Source organism: Camponotus vicinus, unplaced genomic scaffold, assembly GCF_025532165.1.
Source record: "Camponotus vicinus isolate PSW18456_S1 unplaced genomic scaffold, iyCamVici1.0 SCAF_10, whole genome shotgun sequence".
In the NCBI taxonomy this organism is placed as follows: Eukaryota; Metazoa; Arthropoda; class Insecta; order Hymenoptera; family Formicidae; genus Camponotus; species Camponotus vicinus.
In genome coordinates this window covers 7,452,207-7,480,179 of record NW_028141946.1, presented here as the reverse complement: position 1 = coordinate 7,480,179, position 27,973 = coordinate 7,452,207, and the positions used below count along the sequence as shown (strand labels likewise).

Below are 27,973 nucleotides of genomic sequence, written 5' to 3'. Positions count from 1 at the left end.
TCGGAGAAATATTTATAGCTAATTATAAACAAAAATAAATGTTCAATGTTAATTGAACAATGTTAATAAATGTTAATTGCTAATTAATCGCTTAAAAATATTATAAAATAAATATGTAAAAAAAGATATGAAGTTTTTTTTCAAATCTAACACACGGAATATTATAAACATATAACAATAAAATAGTTAAAAATAAGTAATTAAAAATAAAAAAAGTTAATAATATGGGTATCAAATTATTCCCCAAATTACCTGCTATCAAAATATCCTAATTTCCAATTTATTGCTGGTGAGATAATTAAAAACATTTTAAGCGTTTTAATGAGAAATAAATTCGGTACTAGTATATTTCGAAAGTAAATAATTCGAAACGTTTCGAAATTGAAGATGCAATTATAATATTATTAATATAATTTATTCATTAAAGACGTTGAAGCATTTTCTATTATTCTATTAAACTGATTTTGCGAGCATGCACAATTTTGTGCAAATTTTTAATAATAATTAAAATGAGTTTGAGTGGAAAATTTAATCTCAATTTTGATATGCAAATTATATGATTTTTGGACTAATTACTCGTACGCTCGATTATGAAAAATGAAATATAATAAATTTCTTCAATCATTTTATGCGACGTGCGGTCCGAAACCGGTTAACATTCTTTTGCTATTAACAAATACATAGCTCAATAAAATGAATCAATTCATTCGGCAGCCGTATAAGTGTATGTAAAACCGTATCTTGACTACTGAAATATTCTTTCACTATTAATAATTATATATTCTTATATTGACTATAAATTTAATTTTTGTATTAAGTGGAATTGTGTCACGTTAAGTCTATTCGCAATTTTTGTTTATTTCTATGCGGATTTGGATGACTACAGACGAATCTCTCGTCTCTCTCAAGTTGATCCGTATTTGTTTCCACTATGCTGATACTTATATCGCTTTGGAATTTTTTTTGTTTCCATCATCCCCGTAGAGCTGACGTAATGCGGATTAATCGGGAATATTCCACGTATGCCATACACGACGAATGTGTTTGTCGAGTGGTCATATAACGGCTCAACGAACGAACGCGCTTCGAGATGGAGCGATTAATGACGGTACTATAAAAATATTATTACTTGCGGCTGTTATATTGCATTTGATATGAATATTCAACAAGAGTAACATTATGTAATCCATGTCGATGTTATACAATTTAGACAATTTTTTTCGTAAAAGCTAATTTTAAAAAATGTATTTTATTCCCATTTTTATGATATTAAATTTGAATCGCACGATTGAACATTTGGCGAAGCTATTGTTAAAATGTATTAATTAAACATAAAAATCAATGGAAAAATGAATTTCTGTGCAATTTTGTTTTGCATTTTTAAATATCAAGCAAAATGGCATCAATACACTCTAAATATCGAAATTACAGTATTCAATAATCTCAATGGAAAAATGCGCAATATCGGAGAATTATGAAAGAAAGAGGGAGGACCACATATTCGAATTGGAAATAATTTTGATCGATTGTACGAATTTTGAAAGATATTATTCAAAATTTACACGCTTATGTACAATTGTTTCGAGTCGTTTCTAATTAAAGTACATACGTTCTCCGTTCTGCATGCATAACATTTCGATATTGCGGCGGAAACTGGAACATATCTGGAAAGTTGGTCGCGGGAAGCGCGACGCAAGAAATCGCAACATCAACACACGTGCGAGTAACCGCGTGTTCCGGCCAGATGACTCCGAATTCACGTTACGATTATTAAGTACCCGCCAAACTCTTTGATGCATGTGTTCGTTTATTAGAAAGTACATGGAATTCCTTCGTGGAGCCTCGAAACGCTGCCTCGAAACTTTACGCCCAGGTACTTGCGCGCAAGTTTACTCTGAAGATTTTATCCGAATTGGGAATCCTTAGCAGGAAGTTTGCGATGTTTCATACCGCGAGAAGTTCATCTCTAGGGCCAAGCTCTGATAAATTTATCGTAACATTACACACACACACACACACACACTCTCTCTCTCTCTCTCTCTTTCTTTTGGCTAGATCTCTATATTTTTGATAGCAATATTTATGTGCTGGCCCTCCGCCTGGATGTTTTAATTAGCGGAGCGTGACACGAAGCCCAATGTGCGGAAATAATATAGAATTGCGCGGAGGAGCTCATGCGCGCTTCATTGCAGCTCCAAGCGCAATCCCGCGTTATCTCGCGAAGCGTTTAATAAAATGTGCCGGCAATTTATAAGTGCGTATGCGTAAATCCGAAATATACGTATGCCGACGTTATTCGATCGCGCGCAAACGCGATCTAGTGTTAATTGCGAGTCTCCCGTACATATTTAAATTCATCCTGTTCCCCTCTCCTCGTAAGCGAGATACTTTTGCGTGATTCCGGTGACTTGTGCGCGAAATGGGATCGAATGGTTGCAAAGGTAATTTGATCATTCCGGTAGATGAAAAAATTCATTTCGTCCAGTCTCGGTTAGTAATTTGAATAACCAATATTATTCCAATCTCTGATAACGAATGTTATGAAATGTTGATGTACATGAAAACCACTAATAAAAATATATTTGCACTTTTTTCCACATAAGATTACTGTAAATAATACTGATACAGTTAAAATTAAATAAATAAATAAAATTAAGTTATTAAACTTATATTAAACTTATTATTAAACTTATATATATAAAAAATTAAATTTATTATTATTATTATTATTATTAATTATTATTTATTATTATTATTATCATTATTATTATTATTATTAAACTTATATATATATATATATATATAATTAAATTATTAAACTTGAAACTTTTGTATATAAAGTATAATAATATTGTGTTTCTTTATCTGTGTGCGAGAAATTTTATCCCAACTTCAAGAAGTTTTCTTTCTCAGATTTTACATTGGAGAGAAGCGCGTACTTTTTTACGTCTAATAAAAATCTCTAAATATATTCAATATTTAAGGCGCAGCGTTTGAATTAATAAAAACGCTGAAGAACGGACGCAGCATAGTGGGTCGCATCTATTTAACGAAACGTTTCGGGTCGCAAGGGTATTAGATTATTATTAGATTATTAAAACGGCCAAAGGTCAGTCCGCGTCCTCCATGGCTATTTTTGCTGATGGGGTACCCGATATAAAAATAGAAATTAGAATAATAACCGCCAACCACACACGACGTATAATATAATACCACGAGTTTCTAATATCGGACACCTCGAGACTACATAACTGCGACATATTCACGGATCCCTGCTGGAACGATAATTAAATGATCGCAATGAACGATATAATGGCGCTGTTAAATACGCGCACATCCAATCCTCTTAACATTTCCTCATAAGCCTCGCTTATACACAGATTGATTATGAAGTGAAGAAAGCCTTTGTCATTAATTGTTCAATATTGCACCGATGAGCTAACGATTGAATAGGCCCAAATGGTCTTTGTAGAGCATTTTTTTCTTAGAAAAGTAGAAGGACATATCGAGATTATAAAACTAAATTAATAAAAACGCAGACATAATAATGACAGAGAAAATTTCGGAAACTTAATTTTGACCAGAGGGGACAGAAAGTACTTCATCATGTTACAAGATAATGCGAAAGGTACAAGGGATTTACGAAAACGTGACGTGGAGCATTATAGGATTAGTCCGCAATGGATATTGTTCCTTATTTGGCCGGCTCGAACGTTAATTTTATCATGAAAAATAATGAATCGCTGTCTGAGTCGGATTAGGGGATAGTCTGACATTTTGCGGTTTAATTATGTCAAAATTAATCTGCTTTGTATCTTACAATTTGCAAAACTGGAAGAAGAGCGTAATCTAAAATTTTTTTCAATTAGAAATTTCTTTTTAATTTTAAAAGCTGTAATATGATTTATTCCGAGTCGTTTTGATTGTTAGTGTTTTTAAAAATAATTTACTCTATATTTTTGCAAAAATCTAGTTTCACCCCGTTTCATCAAATAAAACTGCATATTTTCACGATCGGTAGAGTATTGAGTTCTCGTTTTATAAATAATTGAATATTGTGGTAGATTGAATGTATCCATTGTACAATTGCGTGTTTTTAGTAACAAAACCTGTTGATATATATTCCTATTGATTTCACTATTTTGGACCGATCTATCAGAGCGTTTTATGTTAAATACAAAATTGTATTTAACATCGGAGAAGCATAAATAAAGTAGTATAAAAAATATGAAATATATAAAAAAAAATATAACATCGTCTATTTGATCTTCGTAGATTTCACTTTCGATTGCCAAAATATCCTAAATATTTTATAAACATTTGTAGACTTTTTGAAAATATTTGTATCATATGCAACTTATATATAAATGACTTATATATAAATTAAACTTATATATAAATGAAAATCTCGTTAGAAATTCTCTTAGATATATAACCGTGCTACTCATTATTTATTATTAATAATTTAATTGCATGATCGCGCGCGCGACCGAGAACCGGAATGATGGGCGCTTCTTGTGTCAGCTTCTCGGCGGAAGGAGCTCGTCTGGGCGAGAGTCTGATATCACTAAGGGTGCAACGGCGCGAATGCCGACCCAGTTACACGCTGGTCTGGTGGCTGACCCACTTTTTTGCGGCCACGGCTCTAACTCCGTCGTCGGCGGGGGGTTCGCTTAGCGTCGCGTGTGCGGCCTAGTCGGGCGTGCGTTGTAGAGTAGTAGAGTTCGGTTTAAAGAGAAGGAGAGAGAAAGAGAAAGAGAGAGAGAGAGAGAGAGAGAGAGAGAGAAAGAAAAGTAGCCAGCCAGCCAGCTAGCCAGCTCGAACACAATATCGGGAACGCGTGTAGAACGATGACGTGCGTTGTACACACTGCCCGAGCATACGGCCAACAGGTTGTGCGCGTCCGCATCCCTGGCTCTCGTATAAATAGACACAGCCGGGATCATCCCTGGACCGACTGCGAGCCGCCCCGACTCTCCTCTTCCATCCCTCCGTCGTCGCCGTCACCCCTCGCGCGTCCCTGAAACTACCCCACTGCTATTCGCTCTGTTTTTCTCTCTTCGATCTCTTTTTTTTTTTAGTTCTCTCGTTCTCGGTTATCGGTAATAATAGAGACTTCTCACGCAGTCGGCGATCTCCAATAGTTCGCCCCTTTGCGTGTCTTGCCGCGTAGCACGGTCTCTCGCTTTCCTTAAAAAGGAAAAAGGGTGACTTGTTTATTTTTCCGTTTTCATGCTCGTTTCTCTCGGAAACGTCGAGACCTATTGCGAGTTCCGCGGTGCGATAAAGCTCAAGTCACGGGCTTTTGGTCACGCTTATTCATATTACGAGGTTCTTGTAAAATACTTTACTCATAAGTGGGTTTACTCATAAGTGTTGAACCGTATAATAGTATTATGCTAATTCAGAATAACATAGGAAGCGAATGTACTAGAGAGTTTCACATCACATATGTAAGTCTAAAATGTTGTAGGAAAAGTATAAAAATAAGATTTAACTATGATAACTTACTTTGATCCGAAGAAATAACATAAATTATAATAAAATAATAAATGTAAAGTTAGTTTGTTAGCTCGTGATATAACATAATTTTGATATTAATTTTTTTATATATATCAATAATATCTTGTCGATACTTTAACATATCAATTTATACATTAAAAAATAGAAAATTATAAAATCTTTATATATATAATAAATGGAATAAAATATTATATGTGCTTGATAGAACAATATTATCAATTCAAGGGATAAAATCCCATGCGACTTTTTCAATTTCACTCAATTGTGAAAAGATGGGAATCTTTGTACGATTGCAATATACTGACCAGCATTATTCGATTTATATTCTTTGTGTCCGCTTTCTCTGTTTCACGACTTTTGAGAAAAGAAACGTTGCGTCTTATGGGCATCTACTAGACGATATTCCTGCTCTTTTACCTCGATTTTCTCGTAACGATCATCTATTTTCTATTCGTTTTCCTCCAGAATCGACTACAATTTACTCGGTTCCCCAAACGTTTCCATATAATGAGATCTGTCAAGTCGCGAGATGTGTTGCAAGAATCCTTCAAATACGATAAACATTTTTCCAGTTACAAGTTGCTTCTTCCTCTTGTCCTTTAGTATCAGCTTATGACGTTCCCTAACAAAACATTCTTATAGATAATTTTGATATTTAAATCGCGGATTTTTTTATGTACAATTTTATATTCTGAAAAATTTCACTTTATTTATCTGACAAATTCTTTCTTCAAGCGTAGGTTAACGTCATGACTTTCGAAAACAGCTTCCATTTATCGACATAATCAATCATCCAGAGAGATTTTTAAAATTGATTCTAAAAATTTGCTTTTTTTTCTTTCTTGGTATATCTGTGATTAAAACTCGCAATAATTTTATATCGAATTCTGTATCGAACCAGTTATTCGAAGAACTAAATAAATCAATCGGTACGAAAATAAAAGAGTTTTAAGAAAATAAAAGATAACTGTATACGTTAAAACTTTTCTTGTTACATGGAGTATTTGTATTGGAAAAGAAAGAAACTTTCCAAAAAATGTTTCAAGCAAAACTTGGCTTTGTCTTATTTCTGTAACTATCTATCTGAAATCTTATAATACTATTTAAAATATTCAAATTGAAAGCCACACACGTGAAAGGAGAGATATTTTCATCCTCTCCTCGAGGAGAGATTATTTTCTTATACATATTTATTTATTAAACCTGAATGGTTACGATATCGCGAGTTTGTCAGTAGTAATATGTACTAGCATGTCATTATGCACAATCGCTTCGTATTGGCTTCTCGTCAATCTGAAGCAATATACGTACTAAGAGGCTATATGCGTCACTTGTCTGCGAATAGCGATGCACGTAACTCTAGAATATGCCTATTTATGTTCTCGCGAAATGTGTTCATCGGTTTTCTTTATGCCGTCGGGAAAATGGCCGTTTCAGGAAGCATTGTTCATTCACCGTTGCGCGTTTAGCTCCACATCTCCCTTCGAAAGTAGGACTCGAAATAAGGCTTGATTCACATATGTCGGGCAAAGAATTTCTACGTTGACTTGAATTCAGTGTAGGATAATGGATACTAAGTCGTCAATCGTTAAATTTGGAATTAAAAAAACGTAAGAAAACAATATGTAAATAGAAATACGAGAAATACGTATCTTTATACATGTATTTTTATAAATATTATTTATATATTTCCTATATGGAATAGTTCCAGTAATATATTTTTATGTTATGAAGAATATAGATTATAAAACATAGCTTGTATTGATAATCCCTTAAAAAAAAGATACTCTCTCGTTATTATATCTCGTTAACATTTGTATCCAATGAAAGCAAGAAAAAAATTTGATCTCGAATATCTAATATAAAATGGAAAATGGAATTGCGAGCAGACTCTCCGAATTCGTGGCGACCGATATGAAAAATGACATCGCGACCTCTAAAGGCGATTAAAGGTTTTACACGTAAATAATAAACGAGAGGAAAATCCGTGATTGTCCTACTGTTGACGAAAATTTAATTGAGACGGGGAAATAAATAAAAGCAGAAAAGAATCGCACTTTTTTTCTTTCTTTCTATCTTTATCCCGCATTCATTATCCACGCTCTAATAGATGCACGTGTACGTAAACAATGGTTTTCTTCTTGGGTATATGTAATCACAAATTTTGTTATAATCTACCTAAAGAATCATATAAATGGCATATACAGCTCCGTGAATTAATTTTTAAACTGCATCGCTCTTGATTTATTGAACGCATTATAAATCTTTAACGACCTCTTTTGCACCTTGATTATCTGATAGTTAATTCCTTGCAAATAATCGTCGTCGATTATTGTTTTGATCGATGACGAGCGAGTTTGGCGATAGAAATGTGTAACTTAATAATATAAAAAAGCGGTATTAATTGAGAGTTGCATATTGTCAAAAAAACGCATAAAATAATTTATTATGTCTTACCTATATTGAACAAAAATTTTTATCATATAACTTTTTTTATTATATTCTCTTTAATATTCTGCTACTGTAAATTTTAGTCTGAGAAAAGAACAAAATTCAAAAAGATAATAATTAGGAAATCATCGATTTTGAAATATTTTTGTCTTGTGTATATGTACTTGGAAGATTTTAAAGTAAATCTTACGGCTGACTATGGCCAATCACAACTACTTGCTGAGCGTCTGGAACTTCGATTATGGCGTTTCTTAATTAAACATCATATCTAGGTCTTGAAAAATTAATTTAACATGAAAAATTAATTCGTTATTAATTATTAAATGTAATAAAGCTATTTACAATATTCGGGAGTTAAACACATTAATTTATTAAACTCGAATGTAATATTTATATTTTAAGAGTTTACGATTATATTAATATGAATATCATAAATATTTATACAACACTATTTTCAACTTTTATACAATTACTATTTTAATTTTCTCCTGTCTATAAATCGTCTGAAATCCCTGTCAGAACAGTCACATACAATCGATATCTTCAATTGACTATACATTCGCAGTGTATCAAAGCCAAATCAAGCGGCGGATTGTTGTCGCAGGCATAAAGCGATGTCTAAAGGATTCGAATCTCCAGTGCGATATAATCAAGATTGCAATACCCGAAGTTCTGACTATTCTCGCGATGCGATTTGTCGTCGTAATACCGCTACACCCGACTACTAATTCGCACGTGCCGCACCAAATTGACATTCGGGACTCGTCGTGTTGCTGTAACACCGTAAAACGTTCTCGACGTTCGTGCGACAAATTTTACACAAATTTCGCATGCACATTCCCGTCTCCTGTGTTTTTCTCGCGTAAAAGCAGCCGCGACGCGTTCACGCCGTGTTTTTCAATGAGGGAAACGCGGCCTATTTAAACGTCGCGAAAAGAAAAGCAACAAGTAAAGGGGTAGGAAGGGGAGGAAGTGTCGCCTCTGCCGCTTCACTGCTGTCCTCCAAATCGCCCCGTATGCGTCAACGCTTATTTGCAGAAACCGGAGGTAACCTCTGACTATATACTCGCTCTTCTCGATGTTATTTAAGCTGACTCGAGTAATCATAAAATAAACACGATAAAATTTTCGTGTGAAAAAAGGTGCGATTAAAAAGAATAAATGTAACTAAAACAGCTAAATATAAAGAAGATAATTTCATTCAAATAGGTGAAAGAGAGAAAGAGAGAGACATCATGTGCTACACCTTGTTGAGATCGGAATAATCCTGTATTTTATTAACAAATTTTTGATGCATTCAGATTTTTTATTTTGCTTTGTATAAGATTTTTTTGACAGATATTATATTTCTCTTTAATAATGGTTGATGCATGACTGGTTCACATCTGATTATAATATCGTAAATATAAATCAAGTTATTCGTAGCTTGTGAATGAGGTGAAAATTGAATTGTATATCGAAATCGCGTATCTTCGGTTTATATTACGATCGTGCGTTTCGTTTAGATTGAAGGTGTCGTGAAGGACATACTTATCCGACTTATGAATTTATCGACGCGAGAATTTATCCCCCCCCCCCGTGCACCTTCGAGAATTAATGTAACTTAAGAGTTTATGGCGCGCATTTTTTTCATTTATTGACAGACGACACGGCTGCCTGTGTATCAGCCGTTCGTATCTTCGTATGAATTAAATATGAACAGCTGGGATTGAATCGCGCGAAAAATAGAGGCAGCTATGGAAAATATCGTGTGATTTATACGGGCGATGTAAACGCAGAGAGAGGCTGCATATTTAAATAAATATTACACTGTAGTGTAACGCGTTCACACGATGCGACTAGATTGAATTTAATTATAGCTGATTCGCGCGTTACGATAAATCTCTGTTCCTATTAAATCTCCTTATATTGAATCATAAATGATTGTTATTGCAAAACGCGTGCATACAAATTTGAAGAGTTATTTAAGTAAATAATACAACATGTTAAATTATATCGTAACATTATGATTGCTTTGCACATAATATTAACATGAACGCAAGTTCATATTCACGCTATAATAAATTATATTAGTTTATCAGAATAGCCCCCATAATGTAATTATGCACAAAAATTATGATGCATATCACGGAATGCAAGTTTGAAGAAATTTGCATTCGCGTTGAGATATCAAAAGAAATAACAGTTGATTGAGATTCTTATATTTCGCCAATCTTACTTAAGCTACTAAGTAATAAGCATACAATTAATATTCTTTTTCCTTCTCTTTCCTCTATTTTCTTTATTTCCTCGATAAAACAAAGAGAAACTTTAAATTCTCTTTTTTTTCAATGAGAAATTGTCGTACGCGTAATCGCGTATCGACTCGCTCTTGTAACAATTCTCTCGGTTGATTCGTAAATTGTAATTTTTGGAGAACGATCGTGCCAAACCGCGCGTCGCAAACTTCGGTCCCAAGTGTATTTTCCGCGCGTCGTGCGTTTTAGCCGGATAAAACTTTTACCTCTCGCTCCTTTCCCACACTATGAAACAACACCTCTTTCCGAATCATCTACGAGCCATGAACTCCGACCCTTTTTCCACCCCTGCGTGCGTTATAAACTCGAGGATCTACGATGGCATCAAGTGACACGCGATAAAATAAAATTGGATATACAGATGAAAGCAAGATTAAATATCTTCTTTTTGATCAGAAAATATAGTCGAGTTCCGTATTTATTGTCGTGGCATGTGATAAGAGTCGTACGTTAAGTGTCGCTGTAAATTCGATGCTTTACAAAAAATAATCGAGCACCCGATCCTTTGATATTTAGCGGCACACAGATCGTACTGTTTGTTTCCATTTTTCATCGTTTTTTTTCATCGTTCTTTTATTGACGATACTCGTTTGAAACTTGCAACGTTTGCACTTTGCTCAAGCGCGTTCGCGGATTTAATTGTAATTCGCATAAAAGAATGCAGACAAATTTCTATAATGCATTGTTATACGACACATTATTTTCCTGAACAAACGAAAATAAATTTCAAGTATTGAGAACTTGAGTAAAAAAATATATTAAAAAGAAAAATTTACTCGCAATATGAACTTAAGAGATTTTATTATTTATTTGCATTTTGATATCTTATTTATAAATTGTAAAAGATAAATATCGAGGGGTAAACCGCTGATCAAAATTATGTACACTAATGCCTACTAATGCCCAATTCCTGGGCATTACTGCTAAATTTTTAAAATTTAATAATTTAAATTTTAATAAATTTAAAATTATTATTTGGAAGAAAAGACTTAATAATACTTTAATAACGTCCATAATACGCATTAATACTTCAATAAAACCTAATAATGCCCAAGTAATGCCCAAGCAATACCCAGTAATGCCTCAAATCTGTACACCGCAATGCCCTCAGCGGTTTACCCCTCGATAAATATCGAGTAAACTCAATTAATTATTCGTGCGTATCTTCCGAAATTTTGCGTTGAAAAATTTTAAGAGCGAAAAAATAAGAGAGAGAGAAATATCAGCACTCATAAAATTGTTTAAATAATTGAAATCTTCCGCGATTAAATTTATGAGTCAATGTTAGATGCTAAAGCGGATCTCGAACATAGTTGAGAAGCAAAGATTCCCCGGCATAATCAGAGAAAAGTATGTAGAAAGTATGTAGAAAGAAAGTGTTTTATAGACTGTTTTATAGAAACTATGGATAAGATTATCGTCTTTTTCCCGATTCTTCTCAAAATAGAAAAGATCTCGATGACAAACTTGTCAATTTAATTATTATCTTTCTTTTACTAATTATAATACAGTAGCTAAGAAAAAAAAAGCGTATATATCAGTAACAGCGAGATATGTACAAAGGAGAAATAATTGAGAGACATATAATAATATAAATAGATAGAAAAATGAAATTATATATCTATATCTCAACTGAATTTTTCGTTTTGCTTACGATAGCGCTTTCACGTGTAGACTGAAATATTATCTCTTATTCCTAACGGTATTTAACTTTATGAATTTATATTACAGTTTAAATTAGCGAAGTATATTAGTGTACTCCTGAGAGCAACTTCATTGCAATTATATGATTTCATGTTATGACAACTGTTTATTAAATTGTTGAGAGAAAAAGAGAGGAAAATATAATAAGAGAAAAAATAATAATATAAACAATATAGTCAGTATTTGGATGTTAATATTTAAATTTTACAATAATTTAATATTAATGTAAAGTTGTGTTTGCAAAATATAATAAAATCTCCATTTAAAAAGACATAATAAATGTACCATGTTCTTTTATTTATGATTCAAGAGGCAGCAGTTCTTAGCACTTCTCATCAGGCCGCGCATTGTCCTTGGAGATTTAACTGACAACTCAGAAGTAATCTTAATGCAGCATAATTTCCTCTTTTTTTTTAATAAAGCGACTGCCTTGGAATCAATATATTCATTTACGTCAGACGTATATTCTTGATAATTGAAATATTATCGGGCTGTATTACATTTCAATGAGAAGTTACTCTCTCGTGGCAAACTAAAAAGCAATGAGGCATGAAACAATACTACGAAATACCACTTGATCTAAGTATTTTTTATAATTTACATACTTGGCATCAGCAAGTTCGCTGATCCGCAAATTTACGGGCAATAATTAATCAGCATAATCACGAGTAATGCGCTTATTGAAGTGCACAAACACAGAAATTATCTTCGGAAAAAAATACCATAGAATACGTAGCGTTCCAATGATCCAGTTTATTATCCCTATTGCGAATATATATTTAATTCCGCTCTGCCGTTGTAATGTCGATGAAAAAAAGTGTCAGATAGATTTCTAGATGAACTCGCGAACAATACATATAAGTACAAACGAGCACATATTTCAACGCAGATGCTGTCTCTTTCTTTGTTGTGCGACTTTTCTAAGAATTTTATTAGAGCGATAGCATTTATTGCTGTATTAAAACGGAGAACTTTGTTGACGGTGTAAGTCGGCTTTTATAGAATCGAGATTTCCATGAATTCCAATTACGATAATAATCCTTAATATATGTTCATCTGCGTATGGAGGTTTTCTCGTTTTATTGCGCTCCAACCGAATTCTCTCTTGCTATATGCTACTTAACTTCAATTCTAAGTTGATGGATTTAATTCCTCTAATTTTGGTGAAATTAGGGAAACGAATTTACAATTATCTGATGATGCAGATATATGTACATATATTTTATCTGCCCACGCGTTAGAATATCTGCAGAGTATGATTAAATAATTCAAATATATACCATACCTTCAATTTGTTTCATATATACAATATATACCATATTTCTATTATTGATATTAATATTCAAAAACATGTTTTATTAGTTTAAATCGAATGATAGAATATAATGTTGATGTAAAACTAATATTTTTATGCACCGATATTTTGTGAAATAGGGAATTCAGCTTCCGATAATCTCAGAAAATATTTGATTAACGCAATCGAGCTATTTGTTTATAAATGCTTAAAGTTCCTAGCATAGCGATAATTTGAGATTCTGTAAAACACTCGCAAAGCATGTTACATCTCTCTATATCTAAGAGCTTTAACGATCGCAAACTAACTCTTTGAATTCTTTTGATTTTCCTTTTCGCGACGAAACGAAAGGTTTCGAGTGCGTTTGACAGGAGAGAAAGAGAGAAAAAGAGAGGCAGAGAGAAAGGGGGAGAAAATGAGAAAGGACGCGAAAGAAAACTATTAATTACTTCAATTCAATCGACAACAAAGCGTTTCATACGTGCATCGTAACGCGTTGTGTTGGACGAGCTTATCGTCGAGTTTGTTAGTTTCAATAGCGGTAAAATGGGGTGCGTTACATCAAACTGGTATCAAAGTAACGTCACTAGCTTGCGAAGCGCGCTCGAAATTTTAGCAAAGCAGCAAAGCAAAACGTCAGGTTTCCCAATTAGTGGCGGCACACGACCAGAAGTACAATATTGACTCATTGTCAGTGTTTCGGCCTTTGGCATATCTTTCATTTCATACAACCGCGAGTGACACGTAACAAAACATGCCTTGATCATAATCAAATTAACGCGAGCCTCGGTAAGAGACCAAGATCATTCTATTTAACAAACTGATCACATGATCTGGCAGTCGAAAAAAATGCCTCGAATAATTAATTCTGATTGATAATTTTTTCACTCAAATAGTTTTACTAACCTACTAACTTTTAGCTACAATTGCGACTTATATTCATAAGTTATATTGACCTTATTTAAGCAGTTATAGCTCGTTATAGCCTTTCTTGTTACGATGCAGCTTTGTAATATCATGGCGCATTATTGCGCTTGTCAAAGAGTCACTAGTCCATTGCGAAGTTTATATAAGGTCGTTCATATAATGTCAACATTTAAGATTTATTACAAACTTAATACACAAAATCGATTTTCCATAAATCAAAGAATATTAAACAAGTCACATCAATTAATATTATTTCTCGATAGTGATACATGTTAAGTTTGATAAAGTACCTAGCTCGATAACTAAAGAATATGGTTAAAAATATGCGCAGGAGAAATATTTCCGGCTTTCGTGATTCAATATATTTCATAATTCTGAAAAGTTCGAGACTGTAATCGTCGGATTAAAACTTATTCCGGCGCATAATTGCGGTATTAACAAAATGTGAAGCAGATAAATACGCGTTTAATTATAATTGCAAAGCAATCTAAATATTTGAAAACCGCGTATAGTATATTATACGGCAGTATACGCGGGCCCAATTATGAGACGGTTTCATTATGGTAAATTCACGGTGCGTATCTTACAATCAAGATTATAAGCTATATTCCACTCGATTGGTTGTACGTACGAAAGTAGGAGTTTGCAAGGTGCATCTCGACTATTTGAAATATTTAGAATAATTCGCTTTACATATTTAACTCTTTTGTGTTTTTAATCTAATAAACAATTCTCACTTTTTTTTAGCTGCTTTATTGTTCATTATCTGTTTTAAAACTCTACTTGAACTCTAACATATTAAAACATTTTTCTCTCCGTAGTTTTTAAAAATTTCCATAAATCGATAAAATCGGATACAAAGCATTAACATTTTTTGTTTCTCCGAAAGATGCAAACTTCCATCAAGAACGATTTTCCAACTCTTCAGTTGTCAACTTTTTTGAAACTTGATCGAAATTTTGCAAAACAACTCCTTGGGGGACCTTTAAAACTTATAATCTATGATGTTGCTTCAATATTACTTACTCCAAAGAACATAAATAAAAAGTATATTTAAAATTTTCTAGAGCAAAAAAAGTATTGGTTACAAAAATATTTCTAAAAGATTGAAAATATAATTTATGTCGAAATGAACAATTCAAATTTAAACTTTTAGCTTCGTAATTCAGAGAAAGCCCGCAATAATTTTTCTACTCGTGTTAAAATAAACTTAAATATCTTCAATAAAATGATCAGCTTGAGATGTAATATTAGTTTCATCGTGACAGATGATTTGGTATCAATACTTCAGATCCTTTTTTCGTAATTTTTGACGACGGGGATAAAACTTGTTCGCCTTCCTATCTCGGGAAAAAGCAGAGCCAAATCTGATTTACCGGATTTTAACGTTCGACAAAATAAGCTTGAAGTCGCTTTTCTTTTCATTATACGTTTTCATCATAGCGCACACTTTTCATGACAAATATTTCTACGTCTGAAAATAAATTGCAATTGAATGATCATCAAACTAGAGAAAGAAATGTCATGCATAGTGTTATTGTTGAAAAATTTTATTGTATTTCACGAAATTGTCCTTGATAAATTGGCAAATATAAAACTGAAAATACACAATCCATTTACAATCGTTTTTACAATTTGCCGATTAACTAAACAATAATTGCTTTCGCTAATAGATCGTTTAAATAAACGGGTTAAAATTGTTAGCGATGGTGATGGAAAGGATGCCGTGTGCCACTTGTTGTTTCAACTAGCCGCAGAGTTGAAACTAGAACATTTTAATCAGTGCGCACTGATTTAGTTCAGGGTGACGAAGTTATTCCGCCGCTTAAACAGGTGCGTGTATGTATGTATACATGTATACATGCATATCTGTAGGCATTGACATTTCTGCGCATTTCTGCACCGAGTTACATGATGAAAAAGTTCACAAATGCACTATCAATATCGTAGGCGGCCAGGAATTTATGCGTTCGTAGTTCGAGAGAAATTATTATAAGACGTAAAAGACACCTACTTTTTATGCATCGTTTATCAGAGCACATTATGATTACAAAGCACGATGTTGTCACGTTAAACGAACTTCTAAAATAGCAGTATTACTCGACAAGTAAGAAATCTTATTAGCGTATATCAATTCTCGTGTAAAATTAGTACTTTATAATTACTTACTTATTTACTCTATGTAAAATTTTGTAGCTACTTCACAAATAATGAAAAATACCACAATAAAATAATGTAATATTTTTATCCAAATATTCAATCTATAAAATATGATGAGCTATTATTGTTTCAATTACAAAATTTTTCATATTTTCTATCTGCTAAAAATTTATTCTTTCCTCTTCAATATTCCCTCAGTTAATATTTCTTCTAAATCAGTCAAAAAAATATACAAATAAATATTTCCGATATGAATGTCTAAAATTTGATTATGGAAAGAACAATGATGCTCCAGATGTGTTAATCAACTGTCACAATATAATTTCGGACAGTGACGAAACGTTATTTCCGCTATTGCAAATGTGAAGAAGCAGAGGAGATAGCTTTTTAAATATTTTGCGAGTTGCAATTTTACAATATGCGATATAATAACCGGTTTCTCGGATCGCACGTGTAATAATATGTTAATATGTTACCAAAGCGAATAAATGAAAGGTGAATAAGTGAATGTTATCAATTGTGGCTGTGCGTTGAGTAAAACGATGTCCGTTTATATAAGCTTTGAATAAATTGACGGCGATAATCGTGATATTGTGATTGAAGATTGTCGGTAATGGATGTGTTCGAAGCGTTTGTCGCATTTACACGTGATCATCGTATTGTCAGTAACAATTACATCATTTCATCCATCCAAATTTGAGTAAATTATTTTATCGTGCCATTTTGTAAGGGAATTTGCTCGAGTTCCCTCGATTTGTGATTACAATCGTTAATATATTTTGCCTATCAATTTCCTGCTCGAATCTTATAAATATTTTGGATAAAAAAATATGTTGATTCTCCTTTTAATAAAGATAAAATTTTTGACATATTTACGAACTTATATACGTTGTATATAAAGTTAGATTGTCCATTGTTTTCTTATCAGTATACTCTTTGCATAATTTCATTTTTTTTTCTCGACAAAAATTCAATTAGATACATTTTTACAGTTCTTAATATTTGTTTTTGTATGTAATAGTTTGTTAGTAAATTTCAAAATTGATTAAATTTAAAACTCAATAATCGCGAAAGTTATTATAAATAATCTTCTTCATTCATTTGCCCTTTTATCGATTTTAATTTATGGATATATATTCATTAGTTTGTAAAACAAATTTAATATATTCACAAGTACTCCTTTTGATTTCTCGTTAATTAAATTGCAAAAATAGCTCGATTCCAAGAATTCCAAGAATTCCACTAACTTGTAGAATTGTGAGTGCTAATCAATGTCTCCTCTTTTCTGCGATACGTGCAATATTCAGCCATGTCGATGACGCTATCTAGCAACGCCATTACAATACAAAAAAGGGATGAATGTAATTGTTCACTGTAATTTCTCTCGTTCGAACTAGGACGTACATATTCTTCGTTCCGCCTATTGTTCTCCACTACAACTCCTTTCGCACGTCGAAGAGGCGTGTAGCGAGAATTTATAATTACCGTCACGGTGTTTTATCAAAGCGCATTCTCGCCGATATTGACTACCCCTTTACTAGTCTATCACCGTTAAATCCATTAATTGACGCTAAGTAGGTTAAACGAGAGGCGCTACAATAAGGCGAAATAAAATTAAATTTAATATTGTCCTGCGCAACTCGTGAGCTTCTCGTAGCTGTCCATTTTTTCCCGTGGGTCTGCCTCGTCGGTCGTTCTCATGCCATTACAAATCATTCTCGCCGATCGTTAACCGTCATCGTCAGTTTATTAATTCCAACGTGTCGACCGACACCGCCCGTCGATAAATCACATTTCCTCTCGTTATTCGATTAGTGAGCTCTGCGCGGTTAATTAACGGCTATCGAGTTATTGAAGAAAAAGAATCCGCTGAATCCGAGAAAATCTCATAAAGCCGAAATGTTCTAGCGGTGATGATACGATTCGCGAGATGTATAATTTAATTCGCTTTTTCGAAAGTACCGTATGTCCCATGATAATTAAAACGGGTGTAAAAATTTAGATGCAAATAATTGCACCTCATTATAATATTGGTCTCATTAATGAAAAATATATACATTAAATATTTGTGATATTCTTAATGATATAATTAGTTAATGTCATATTCTTGATTAAAAGTGTCATAGAAACGAATAATTTAAAAATTTTAACGATATAAAACCTGTCGCATTTATGTATGATAAGAGAGATTTTTTAATATATTAAAGTATTTTCATTTTCTAAATCAAAGTTGAATCCGTAGATTTTTATCCATTATTTGATATAACGAACAGTTTTTCTTTATAAATTCGTTGTAATATGTTAGATTGATGTATAGAATAAATATAATTTAGTTTTAAATTATCGTCGCAAAGTTTTACAATATACGCGGCATAATTTTATAGTTTTTAAAGCCAGCTTATCGCGCGTGCTTTAAGTGTTTAGCTAAACTTAAAAGTTTTTTACTATTATTTTATGCTCTTAGATAAAAAATATACTAATTAAAGTTGCATGAAAGTAAAAGAGGTTTTCCATTTATTCTGAAAAAATTCATCTTCCTTGTATCTCTTATATGTTTGCTCGAAAAAATTCCAAACGATTTACATCGCTGCAAGAGAGTATGTAAATTATGTTAAAGCAATTAATTATTTTTATGTTGAAACTTTCCTGAATTATTTATTTTCGAAATCTATACATTGCCAAACTTATTCCTCATCGTTTAATTTAAAAAGATAGACCGAACGTGTAACAGTTACACATTAACTTGTTGTATAAAAAAGAATATGTCAATGCAATTAATTGCAATTAATTGCACCTTATGATTTTGATCTCGAAACATGTTCTCGATTAATTGCTCTCGATATCTAAAAATCGCACGATTATTCTCACAGAGACTGTAAATGACGCGGAAAAAGATAAATATTTCCTAACGATGCTTTTTTTTGTATTCACTTCGAAAGCTGTGTAACAATCGAACACATGGATTACACAAGTGATTGAAAAACTTTGCGCCAGTTAAGCGCCTCCGAGTCTCTTTATCGATTGAATTTACGTTAATTTGAAATCCCATCTAAAAGGTAACGCCGTAAGCTGTCCCTCTACGCGTCAAACGACAAAAACGCATTGAAATTGAGATCGAAAACTTCCTGCGAGTTCAGATTTCGATGCCTATAAAAATGATCTCTGTAATTATTCTCGACGATGGGAAACCCAATAAAAAAACCTGTAAATTATTGATGTTTCATATATATATTAATAATTTATTAAATTCGACTACTTTATTGTAATATTTTTCTCTCTCTCTCGTAGTCCTATAAATTCCTTTTCATGTTTACTTCGGCATTCTGCCTTTTTTTTTTAAATCGTAAAAAATGTATCATTATCATAGTCGCATCGCGTTAACTCGGCATAATACACAACTAGAACGATTTCGAGAGAATTCCGAAGTGTATGTTTACGTCACCGTGATAATGAGAATCACGCTCCGAAGGAACGGTGCTTTGATCTCGCATCGTCGATCAAAGAAAATAACGACGACTCGCATTTCGGGCTCTCGCAAGGCGTACTTGCGTTACGTAAATGCTTGTAACTCGTTATCTTCCGAAGGATTACTTTCGAGGTGACATAAAACTGAATTTACACGGATCTATAATAGATATCAAGCGAAGAAAGAACGTAATCGCGAGTCATTGTTCGCAAGGTTTGCGATTCGCGAGAAAATCCGCGACAGTGCAGTCTGTTAAATTACAATTTATAATAAGAAAGACACATACGATAATGATTATAATAATTATTAGTAGATAATTAATAAGCCATCAATCGCGTGATTGCAGCGACGATTCATTTTAATGAATATTTATTGGGTTTATTGTTTAATATTGATTGCCATATACCATACAAGCAATATAATCTCTCATAGAAACGCATGTTTCATTCAGCCTATCGTCCTTTATGTACGCCGATACGCGCGTCAGATGAGCTTACGAACACTCGCGAATTGAGGCTGTTGCAAATACCGTTGTATAACCGGAATCTGCGATAGGGACGGGATACAGAGACGAGCCTAAATGGTCGATATCGCGAAGCGAAACCGGGGCACAATTCGCTTTTGCTTTTCACAGAGAACAATACTTCGGTTGGATTACCGTCGGTTGCGACACCTGCGTATAACGCAACTTCGCTCAGAAAATCGAGTTCGTCTCCCCAAGTATAAAGTACCGTTGTATAGATATACACGAGGGAAAAATATATTATAAACGAAGACACACGAAGATCCCTTTCGATTTTGATATCTTCACGAAATATCAGATTAATTTAAAATAAAAGATATACATACATTTATATATATGCGCGCATATACATACATTTATCGATCAAGATATATATCATTTTATGCCTTTCATTCTAATATGCCAAAAGTATAATAAATATATGATTCGAAAGAGAGAGAGAAAGAGAGAAAGAGAAGAGAGGAAGTTTGATATTAAAAATATAAATATCTATTTTTCTCAAATCTTCCTTTATAGAAAAATTTAAAAGTTAATGTACTTTTAGTTTTGTTTTTGCGAAAAAATCTATTTTTAGAAAAAATTTAAAATAATATTTTATAGCTATTTTTACTAGTATAAAAATATTTGTCAATCGCTATCATCATTTCTTTGCATATTTTTATTTCATATATATGAAATAAAAAGATATTTCTATTTTTTTTTTAAACGAAAGCTTATTATAATGTAATCAACATCGAGAATTGCTTGTGTCGAAATCATAGAATTCCAGAATTTTAAGCCTTTATGCTGCTAAACTCGTCAAGTCCATTATATATAGATTTTTTAGAAATGTTTGTACTTAAAATTCGTTTATCCCAAAACTATGTTTTTGCACGTTAATGCTCTTTCGTTGTAAACCTGCAATACATGCGGGTTTCTCATACGAAAAAAAAACTCGAAATCATATTATACGTTAACACCCGATATGGACAAAAACAGGTCAACGCATTGATGCATCATATCCGTTAGTATACACGCATATCCATATGAGAATTTTTGGGAGATACGTTTTTTGGGAAACAAAGTTTCAACTTGCTATAGAGAGTACGCCTCGGGCATTTGCTGCAACAAAATGATTTGAAATAAATAAATTCTTTTGAAGTGTAGTTTCGCCTTTTCTAATCTTTATTACATATTTCATTGATTCTTTCTTCTTGTTTCTATCAATATTTCTATACTAAAGAATTATTTGAGTAATTATTTTATTTTATTGTAAACAAAATATTAATTCTTTCTATATTTATCCTTAAATATTATATTTATTTTATTGTAAACAAAATTTCTTAAATATTATATTTTATTACATTTTTTATATCGCGTAAAAGAAAGGATAAGCACATGCTGCGACGAGGAAAGCATGATACAAATATAAATGTTGATTAATAAATAGGAGTTCTAAATTTCCCTTTCATTTTATATGTGAATTTGCACAAGAAGCAATAATTTATAGTCAAATACGACAGGATATACAAATACGATAGATACTATATCACGGTGGAATCATCTGTCATTTCTACACTGCAAAGCATCTCGTGGATAAATGAAAAATCTCTGCGCAAATGTAACGTGACTTTCCTCAAACGCATTTCTCGACATCTCCCCCCATTACTCTTCGTAGTCGCCTGATCGATATTTCCATATTCAGAAACGTCTATGTGTGTTCCCGGCTTAACTCGTCCCAACGTGAAAAAAAAAACATCGCCTTTTATGTCGTTTCGCCAAACTAATCTTTAAATTTATATTCAACGACGAAAAGGATGTTCGATGCTTGCGCGAGGATCGTCGTTACAGAGGCCTGCTGTGCAGGCCAAAAAGGAATAAATTCGATATTTCGCGCGTCCTGCACTTCATGATCGGCGTATATTCTCCTTCTTCCGCTGTTCTATCGCAGATCTTTGCTTATCCACCGGAATGGATTCAGCAGCGACACGTGCCACAGGCCTTTTATCGCGGCTGATTCGGCAGACCTCGATCTTGTCACGATGCTATCTACGCACTTGCGTAAGCACTCTAAGGGAAGCTGATGAGGAGCAATAAAAGCGCACCGCAAATTGCACTTTCCCTTTTCGCTGCTGAGATAAACAACGTATTTTCTTCTTCGCGGCAGCTTTAAAATTATCGATCAAAGCGATAAAATGATTTCTTCGAATTTCTCGCAAATAGTATACATGCTATGAAAATGATATAAAATTTATATATACTTTTATAAATTTTTACATACAATTTTTACAATTCTAATACTCCAATCTACGTAAATTATTTCTTGAAAAAATAGTGCGCGCACAAGAGGTCATGTAAGGAGTTCTATTGTAAAAATTCTTTTAACATAGAAATTTTACGTTTTGTCTTCCGATAGAATCATCACATCATTTTTCGGTGTTTCACACGTATATAATAATTTGTCGGCAAGTTTCTTAGGGAGAGAGGCATCCGAGAAAGTTGCTTACGTTGGCCTTATATGTACCTAACTGCTCTTTTATCATAATAAAGTCCACCACCGACCGAGATATTTTCCAGTCAATATTTGTTCGCGATTTTGCGTATTGATATGAAGAATGCGGGGTTGCACCACGGAAGTATCGAGTCAATATTGGCGATTTATTATGATACTGATCCGTTATATACACCGTCGTTGTCAGCGTCTTTTACTACCTATATATCGATGTATTGAGCTCGTCTCAAACAATATAAATATCCGCCCCTCGGGAATAAACGCGCACGTTGTGCGGTGAGCGCGCTATCGGCGGAAATGCATGGCTTGCCAGTAGATAGAAGTGAATCAAATGCAATGATAAGCCGGACAGGTCGTGGACGAATCGGAAGAGTCATTGTTTTATCCATTTTGAGGATATAGAGTCTATCGATGCATCGATTCGATCTTGTTTACCGGTATTACTCGGCACTCTCTATCTCTTCACGATATAATGGTACGCAAAGATGAATGATGCGATTTATCTTGAACCGCGGTCGACATGGTTTCGATTCGGTCAATCGTCAATAATCGTCGAAAATCATTGAAATCCCAATGCCACTTTATTGAAATCCGCGAAATGTTTTAATTAAAAAAAAGTTTTTATTTTATTTTTTTTCAATTTCCTCAACTACTTTAACAGAATCAAATATGTACGCGTAGAGCAGATATTATATAAAATGTTGAATATGTGTGTGAAATTTATTTGCCTCTTTTATTATATTTCCACTAATATTTTTATAAAGCAAAATATTTTCTATTCGTTATTGTATAAAGTCAGGAAACATAGCATTCACGTGGCATTCCATCTATTAAGGTGAATTATATGATATTATTTATTTGCATTTTATTTATTGAGGCCACGCGCGCATTATATACACAAAAATTGACATCGTTGCAATATGATGAAAATTGTGAATTATGTGAAATTACATTAAAAATCAAGAACAATACGTACGATTTAATAATAAAATTGTAAATAAAATTTTTAATGCAGCAAATCGAATATCGAAATTCATCAAAAGATTCGATATTATTTAATAATTATTAATAATAAATTATCTGCAATATCGGTATTTATGTTTGGGACAAAACAGCTCGTTATTCTATAATGTGATATTTAGGGTCTATCGAAATAGCAGATCCTTGAATGATCTTTTACAACGTTGTAGCGCACGGGTGCCCGTTATTACGTTGTATTATTAGCTTAACCCTCACATAAAGCTCTCTCTGCGTCAATGGATTTTCGCCGAACAAATATTATCGGTAATCCATATTGCGTTTTGTATACAGATGCATAATATATTCACGTGCCACAATATTCCATGATATTCTCTTCAGGTTGACACGTGTATAATCAATTGTTCATTACAGAAGTTAGGTTTAGTATTAACAATCGCCTTTATGATGTTGTGTATTTTAACCTCCCCAATTATATATGATAGTATCGAAATCGATCCTGAGTATGAATATTTTATGAGTGTGAAATATCTCTCCTAGTTCATTGTTTTTTTCTCGTATTTTTTTTTCATTTTATGCGTGACCTACTTTTTTTATTCGCCATAAAGATGAGAGTTATTAAAAATAGTTAATTTACCGCTTCATTTATACTTGTCACGGTTCGATAAATAGTAATTGCCTTTCTTTCAACCACACAACAGTTAAGGTTTAATTGTGTGTGTAGTGATATATTATATAATTATAGATATATTCTTCCTCTGAAATTTTAGAGATATTTGATACAAATAAAGTGATAAATATTTTTCACATGTAGCCTATGTGCAGATTATTATATATATCTAACATTTTATATATATTACAGAATATTTCATATTTCTAGGTAACTATAATGGCTGCATACACAAGTGGATTTGGTAGTGCTTAGATATTTATCGTGAATCACATTTAAATATATTATATATATGTTCAAGGGAACAACGTATATCATGAAGGGTCCAAGCTTTTGATTTGTTTAAATTATATAGAATGCCCCAAACATCAGATGCTTTTTAACTTAATAACTTTCATATAGTTAGCGATTAAAAAATACACTTTGCGGATTAAATTTTAGAAAAGTAAATGGACAATTATATATTAATTTAATAATTAATTAATATTTTAATTATTATTTAATTATAATTGAGTGTATTTTATTTTACCATATTTCACCGTTTTTTATTTGTGATTTAAAAAATACATATAATGCTAAAAATTGTGGTGACAAATTTTTTCGTTAAGAAAACAAATCGAATTCTGATTTTAAAAAATATGCTAGTAAAAGGACATCCGATGGTTTTGGGACGCTCTCTGTAATACATAGTATTTCGCGCATGATGCACGAAAATTGTCTCATGAATTTTAATAGATATACATAGAGAGATCTGATGAGTTTTAACGGAAGTAGGACTCGTGGTAGGCGACCAGCTGGCTCCTTTTCCGGCGGCGAAACAAGAGGGCATCCGATACGCGAGGGCGCCATACGTAACGTAATCTCGCGCTCGCCTAACTTCGTTTCCTCGATCGTTCGAAACTTCCGACAATCGCGAACCTCGTCTATCGAAACGGAAGTTCTTATTTCTTCGCTATCGAGACGCGATACTGCTGCTGTAGCACGACGATACCTCGAGTGATACCACGCTACCATAATTGATCAAATAATTCGTACAACACGATTCTACGGAACGTAACATGTTGCGAAGTGAGATTTCTCTCTCTTAATTTTGTTTCGATCGTGATTTTTGTTTCATTCTTGGGAAACTTGATCATACATCTTCCGTGATACATACTTTTTTAATTTTCTCTTTGTTAGCTAAATCTCCAATAACTTGTACAATTGACTTTTTCCAATCCTTGCGAAACTATTATTTGCATGTCATTTGAAAATCAGAATTCTGGAATCTCGAATTTTTAATCCCGGATTTCCTCGTTTAAAGTGCCACAAAATAGTTACATTAAAATAATAAATAATTTTTAAAATTTTTTACTCTCTTGTTTTACATCGTGTATTTAATATTTTATTTTTTATAATAATTATAAAGTCGTTTTTTTATTTTGTTTTTTTATTTAATATTAAAATATAAAATGTTGCAAAATTCGAAAGTACGCTTATTTCTACCGCGTTAATAAATACATTTCCACTACACTTTTTAAAAAAGAAAAGACATGAAAGAGAGAGAGACGTGAATGAGAAATTCAAGATTCTTTAGCTCTATAAAAAAAACTAACCAAATGGATCTATGTTTTTAATATAAAACTAGTTTACGTTATCTCAACTTCTAAAAAATTTCCATGAAGACTTTATTACTAACTTTGTCTGAGTTTAGTTTGCGGGATAACGGCATCGATAACAGCTTAAGATCTACAAACTTTAAGTACATCTATCATCGTGATTTAGAAAGATACTTTCCGACCGGTACTTTCCGAATAAGATTTACATAAGATTTAAATCTGAAAAATATTATATTTTTATAGTGATAAATTATACGAAACTTCACGTAGCATCTTTCACTTCGACATATAATTTAATTCTAAACTTGGCAAATTAAATAAATACTAAATAGATTAAGAAAATTAATATTAAAACAATACGCGTGAGCAAAAATTATCGATTCTTCTTTTTTATTCATATTATTATTTCAAAATATATTGTATAGCAATGGAGATAAGGATTGAAAGAGTTATGCTCACGTAGCTTACGTAAATCTCAAGAATGGTCTCATATACAATGATAAATGATACGAAAGTGTTTTACATTGCATAGAACTATGAGATTGCTTTGGCAATAAAACGAAACGATTTGCCGCCAATAAAAACCAACAGCAAATCCCGATCAAGAAAACGAAGCTTTACAACTCGCACATTATTTGCTTTCTCTCTCTCTCTTTCTCTCTCTCTTTTTCTCTTTCTTTATATATATTATGTATAATCTGGATCTCTAAAATTAAGTTTTAAATTTATTAATTTTTTTTTCTTAACGATAACAAATAACAATTATTTCACATAACTACGATCAGCGCGCAAACTTAACCATTATCCCAACAGCCCGGATCAAGGAAACGAAAGATTTGATAAAACGCACATTATTGGCATTTTCTAAAATCATTTTCTGAAATTGTCTTCGTTGTTCCGACAATCGTAAATGACACGAAGTGCGTTTTACGCGACGTCTTCCAGTTGAGCGCGTATACTGAACAGAAAACTTCGCCGGCGCGTACCACGGGACCTTTTCGCAGAGATAAAATCGAGAAATAAAATCGCGACGATGAGTAGTAGAAGACATGAAGTTGAGGAAGAAGAAAAAGATAAAAGAGAAAGAGAGGGAACTGTAAAAAGTTGAACAAGACAAGATAAAAAAGAGAAAGGTAGATAAGAATCGTTGGGGGCCTCGTCATAAGAGACGGAGAGAAAAAAAGAGAAAAAGACAGAGAGAGAGAGAACTTAGCAGGAAGGTGGAATAGAACGAGAGAGATCGGCGAGTTTGCAAATTTACTCACGATTGTGTGGTACGTTTTGGCGGTGCGGCAGGACTGTCGTCGCCGAGGGTGGAAAAGCACGTCGGATCCCCCGCGAAAGAGGCTCACTCCTATCCTGGTCCTCATCGCGCAGACGTGCCTTCCATCCCCTCTGCGTTTACGTGTACACACGGCCGGAGAGCGAGCTATAACGTGCGGGGGATAGAAAGAGCATGGAGAGCTATAGGGGCGGAAGGCAGGTGGAGGCCGACGAAGGGATGAAGCTCTCTTCTCGGGACTGCGATAGAGAGACATGTTTAGGGATATATTTCCGTCATAACAAGAGTTGAAATAAATCGATGCGTAACCCTGGGATAACCTCGATCCAAGTATTGCACATCTTATCGACCATAAAATTGAAAAAATTTCTTTGCAATTGCATAGTTTCTTTTCAACTTTTTTTATGAAAATAAAGAAAATCTTTAATTGCTTACTATAAGATCGTGCATTAGAATTGCAGAGGATTAAATTTTCTTTTCTTCGTAATGTACATTATAATTGTCTTGCTATAATCAATCTCGAGTTTTATTTCCTTTTTACGCTTGTCATATTATTTTATCATGTTTCAATTATTGATGTAATAATTTAAGGAAAAAACTGTTTTTGTA

General features: G+C 33.0%; 1 protein-coding gene across 2 annotated transcripts in view; it reads right to left on the bottom strand.

Annotated features, from left to right (window-relative positions):
- Rsh (Rap GTPase activating protein radish) overlaps positions 1-27,412 on the bottom strand; it is a 130,820-nt gene extending 103,408 nt beyond the window's left edge. Inside the window, exon 1 of one of the 2 annotated variants that reach the window (XM_083079870.1) lies at positions 27,348-27,412. The gene's annotated coding sequence lies outside the window, so the exon portion shown is untranslated. The remainder of the gene's footprint in view (positions 1-27,347) is intronic. The other variant, XM_083079869.1, reaches the window with a different exon arrangement.
- Between the last annotated feature and the right edge of the window lie 561 nt (positions 27,413-27,973).